Source organism: Benincasa hispida, unplaced genomic scaffold (genome assembly GCF_027475165.1).
Source record: "Benincasa hispida cultivar pf3 unplaced genomic scaffold, pf3_genome.v1.1 HicScf1710, whole genome shotgun sequence".
In the NCBI taxonomy this organism is placed as follows: domain Eukaryota; kingdom Viridiplantae; phylum Streptophyta; class Magnoliopsida; order Cucurbitales; family Cucurbitaceae; genus Benincasa; species Benincasa hispida.
Genome location: NW_028326088.1, coordinates 6,765 through 11,501, shown reverse-complemented (window position 1 = coordinate 11,501; position 4,737 = coordinate 6,765). Strand labels below are relative to the sequence as shown.

Below are 4,737 nucleotides of genomic sequence, written 5' to 3'. Positions count from 1 at the left end.
CTGTAAATGTGCACCATCAGCAACCATTCTCTGCATCACTCTCACAATGTTCTTTGTATCATCTATACCAAGGTGATGGCTTCCCACCAAGGGTATTTCAAGTTGTCTCATCATTGTTGCCATTCCCGTCGCCTACCAATTACCATCCAAAGTAAAGAACTTCATCAATAATTGGTTGTATAAGATCCATTCTCAGAGAAACTAAACAAATTATGGCGTATATGAACAACAGAAGCTAAAGCAATCAATAACATCTACTCTAACAGAGAACGTCATTTCCATTCAAGTCTTTCCCATGTAGAATAATGAATATTGAACTCTGTTTTGAAAATTGTAAACCAATATGTTGTGTTTTGTAATGCTTATGGTATGATCTATCCAAGCGAAGAGAAGTAAAACCGTCAGCTGCACATTGGTTTCGCAACTCTGAATCCTAAAAGTAACATAATTTGTTTCTCCATTGCCGACAGAACAATAAAGCCACTCAAGATGCTACAAACTCTTATTTTGACAGGATATGGTACCTTCTTATTGTAAAAGTTGAGATAGACATCTTTAATATTGATCCACTCCATAAAATAGTCAGGAAGTTTCATCTTCGATACGCTACATTGATGTGGGGCCTGAGTTTTTATATCCCAGTTGCCACTGGTACAAGCAAAAGAGAACATGAATCATTAGATAATCAATCTTTAACATTATAACAAGGTGAAAAAATCTAGTGGTTGTTGGGCAAACTCCCGATACACAGCACATTAACAATATGAATAAATGAACAATTTAGCGAGTGTAAAAGTAGATCGAGAAAAGGAGGTTTACCATGTCACAAATGCTGCTCGGTCAAGAACACCGCCCAGTTCCTTCCTCCATAGCTGATGCTGAACCAGCCAATCTTCGAACTCTTGAATAACATCCTTGAACAGTATGGCTGTGTCATGCCAGACACTGTAATTTATAATATGGAACTATCAGCTAGTAAAAAAAAAAGTTCCATTAGAATCTTAATGGGAGTTGTCAGCATACTGCAGAAAAAAAAATTAGTCCTACCAAAGTAGCATCGGACATGTACATCATACGATCAGGTTTTGAAATACATCCTAAAGTCAAGGCCTTGATCAACGTTTGATCGATACTTCAGAAATAAATGAATGCAGATGCACAATAATGTCGAACATTATCAAGCCTTCACCATACAAGATTAGAAGCATACCGGTCAACTCCAAACTTGCCATATTTTCCTTCAATGTACTCATTTATCCTTTGTTCACTCATTCTTGATGGCCTAACAAACCTGAGGAAGGATTTAAGGCAGTGGTTAACAAACGTGGCAACCAAGAAAGAAAAAACATAAATCTCTAGTTCTAAATTACACGAATAACATTTGTTGACATTCTTGGAAGTTAAACCATTTGACATGATCGGGTTACTAGCAATAAAAAGCCAGTCAATGTCATCTCTCAACCACACAGAAGCCAAATTTTCTAAAATAGTTCCAAAATAAGTGAACATTTTACCCCATACTTATATAGTATGCGCATCAGGAAATGTGGTGTAAAGGGCTAGAGATGCATAAAATATAAATTTTATGCATAAATTTTTTCCAGGTCCATTTTAGAAGAAAACAGGTCACAGGGAAATATAGAGATGCATAAAATATAAAATCTGCCAAGTGGAAAGAGATTGATAACATAACCAATAGCAAGAATGAGCACGTTAAAAAGAAGCAGGTAGAACCTGTGGAAAAAACCTGTCACACCCATTGTCTTGGCATTGACCAATATGACTGGAAACTCAATTATTTCAACTTTACCCTCCAGATCAAGCACCAGAAAAAAATCAACGTCCTGAATTCGCATATGGTTTGACCTAGCAACATCTACCTGAAGCTCCCATGGAGGATATCATGATTGAACTTCTTTATGTGGAGTGGATCATCCATCTAGACAAGACAATAAATATCTAAATTCGGCTGCGAAACTTCAGCTGGGAAATCAAGTCAAAACCATCAGAACACACAACATAACACGAGTCTGATCAACAGTGAAAGATGGTTGTACATTCGTATCCTTTTCTAGAATTCTAACATTTCCTATTTTGTTCAAATGTGTTACAAATTTTCCACTCTTAGAATTAAAATGACATTTCGATAATCCTACCCTTCAATTCTCAAATTATGGAGTTCCTAATCAAAATTCAACTAGTAGACAGCTTAACACACAGGAAAAGCGAGCAAAAGCTCTGTGAGGAATATCGTCGAACACGTGGTGTACAGCACCAAACTAGCAACTTAGCACCCACCGTCAAGAAGGATCTTCAATCATTTCAGAAAATGGAAGCAAAGAAAACAAAAAAGCGTTCGAAAAACGCGAACACAGCAACTCAGATCCGGAATTGAAAAATACCATTGTGCACTTGCCCTGTGTGAAATACAAACACGTGGGCCTCCAACGATTATCCGCCACATCGGGGAATTCAGAGGGAGGTGAAGAAGATGGTTCGTGGGATATGGGGAGAGCTGAATGGCATCGGAGATCGAAAGGTGTGCGAGAAGAACAAATTGAGGAAGAGAGAGACAACGGAACCAGAGAATGGCATGGGATTGAGTAGATTGGTGAAAGCTTAAGCAGGGGAGCTCTCAGAAACATTGGATTGAAATGAACGGAAGTGAGCGGTTGTTGTACAGTGTACACTCCGACGGTCGACCGGAGCCGGGGAAGACGACGGACGTTGGAGTGGTCGAATTCTGAGCAGCAACAATATATTTTTCAGAAGATTATTAAAAATCATTTTAGTTTACATTTTTATTTTCATTTATCGATTGCTTAAATTTAAACTAAAAAAAAAAAAAAATGAATTAAATTACAAGTTTAATCTAGGCGTTGCCGTTGGGAGAGGGGAGTTGGGTGTGAAATGTGGCCTTTTGGAACCACTCCTATTAAGAAGTTGTTTTGGCCTCTCTTAATTAAATCGGGATCATTATGGATGGTGTGATTGGAGGAGTATGTTTTGTGTGGGCGGTCTTTGTGGATTGTTCGGAGTGAGGTGGAGAGATCTTGGTGCTTGAGGGCTATCTTGCGAGAGATAGATTCAAGCATCTAGTTCATTTGATGATCGACGATGGACGGTCTTATTTTGTTCGGTGGGATGTTTGGCTGTCGGGGGGCGCGATTTTGGATTCATGTAGGTCTACGGTGGTTTATTATGCAGAGAGTAGTTTGAAGGCGTGGTTGTCAGAGTTCATGGATGGTGAGGGAGGTTAAAGGTGGTCGACAGTGTCTTGCGAGCTGCTTGAGATCTGGGGTCTTATTCAGGCCCCGGGACTTAGGGTGAGGGAGGAGGATTATTGGGTTTGAGTGTCGGATGCTAGTGATCGGTTTTCTATCGCTAGTGCGTGGGAGAGTTTGCGTCCTCGACATCCTAGGGTGTCTTAGGCTGGTATTTTATGGGCGGAGTGGTATTCCGCGTCACTTCTTCTGTGTGTGGTTAGCTATGAGGGACAGGTTGGGTACGGGGGATTGGTTGAGGAGTTGGGGTGTGGTGGGGGTGTCTTCTGTGTGGGGAGGTGTGGAGTCGCGGGATCATTTATTTTTCGAGTGTGGGTTTAGGAAAGAGGTGTGGTCTGGGGTGTTTGCGTCAGTTGGGTTTGTCTCATCGGGTGACGGGTTGGGATGTAGAGTTGAGTTGGTTGTGTCGAGCGGGGTTGGGTAAGGGGGTGCGTAGTAAGTTGTTCCGTGTTTTCTGGTGTACTTCCTTATTACTACATCTGGCAGGGAGCGTAATCGGTGGTTACATGGAGGTCGACGAGGTCGCGGTGTTGCTATGATTCACTTATAATCTCTTCAGTTTGTGCTCGCGTTGTCCTGGCGGGTTTAATATTTTTTGACTCTATATCAATGTGTGCAGGATTCTTATTTTTTTTTGGAACTTTACATTGTTCTTTGTTTGCTTGTCCTAATAGTGGGTTTTTGGGTTCTTTCTTTTTCTTTTCTCTAGCTTTCTCCTTGGTGGTTTGCGAGTTTGTGTTTATGTGTTGGTTTTGTTCTGGTATTATCTTGTTGGCTTTGTTTTGGTTTTGTTTCCTTATCTTTGCTTGTGCTTTGTTGTTTTGATGCCTTGATCCTGAGCTGTGGGTTCCCCTTTGTGGTATAATAATATCGCCTATTCTAAAAAAAAGAAAATGAGTCAATTTATTTACAAATATAGTAAAATATGATTGTCTATCACGATCTATATTGAAAAATATTTACAACAGTTTTACCATTTAAAATAATTATCTAAGTCTTTGAGTTATGTTTGTATCTATTTAGCCTTTAAATTTTAAATTTTATTTTTAATAGGCACTAAGTTTTCATTTTTATTTTTAGTACTTCCAAAACTTCCATAGACTCTAAATTTTAAAACAATTAATTGATCTATTAGATATAATTTTGAATATCATGTCTAATGCAACGGAAAAAAATCGATTTTGTATATAGTAAATTCGTAAATTAAAAAAAAAATTGAGGATCATATCTATAATTTTGATATGGACCAACTAGTACAAATAAACTTCAAAGTTTAGGGATTAAATGTGTAATTTAACCAAAACAAAATTTGTAAATTTCAAATCTGAATTTTTTGTGATGTCTAAATTATATTTAAAAAAATGAGTATAATAAAGGTAGGTATGGGATGGGTTATTTAGATTTGTAAGGGGTTTTGAAAGTTAATTAGGGAAAATGGGAAGTTTGAAATTTA

At 38.3% G+C, this 4,737-nt stretch overlaps 1 pseudogene across 1 annotated transcript; it reads right to left on the bottom strand.

The window, feature by feature from the left end:
• Positions 1–6: 6 nt before the first annotated feature.
• LOC150030654 (putative exonuclease domain-containing protein At3g15140) lies at positions 7–2,913 on the bottom strand (annotated as a pseudogene). Its single transcript, XR_016526639.1, has 6 exons — positions 2,403–2,913; positions 1,735–1,939; positions 1,211–1,291; positions 820–945; positions 525–648; positions 7–132 (listed from the first exon to the last, which is right to left on the bottom strand). The product of XR_016526639.1 is annotated as a putative exonuclease domain-containing protein At3g15140 (transcript).
• Between the last annotated feature and the right edge of the window lie 1,824 nt (positions 2,914–4,737).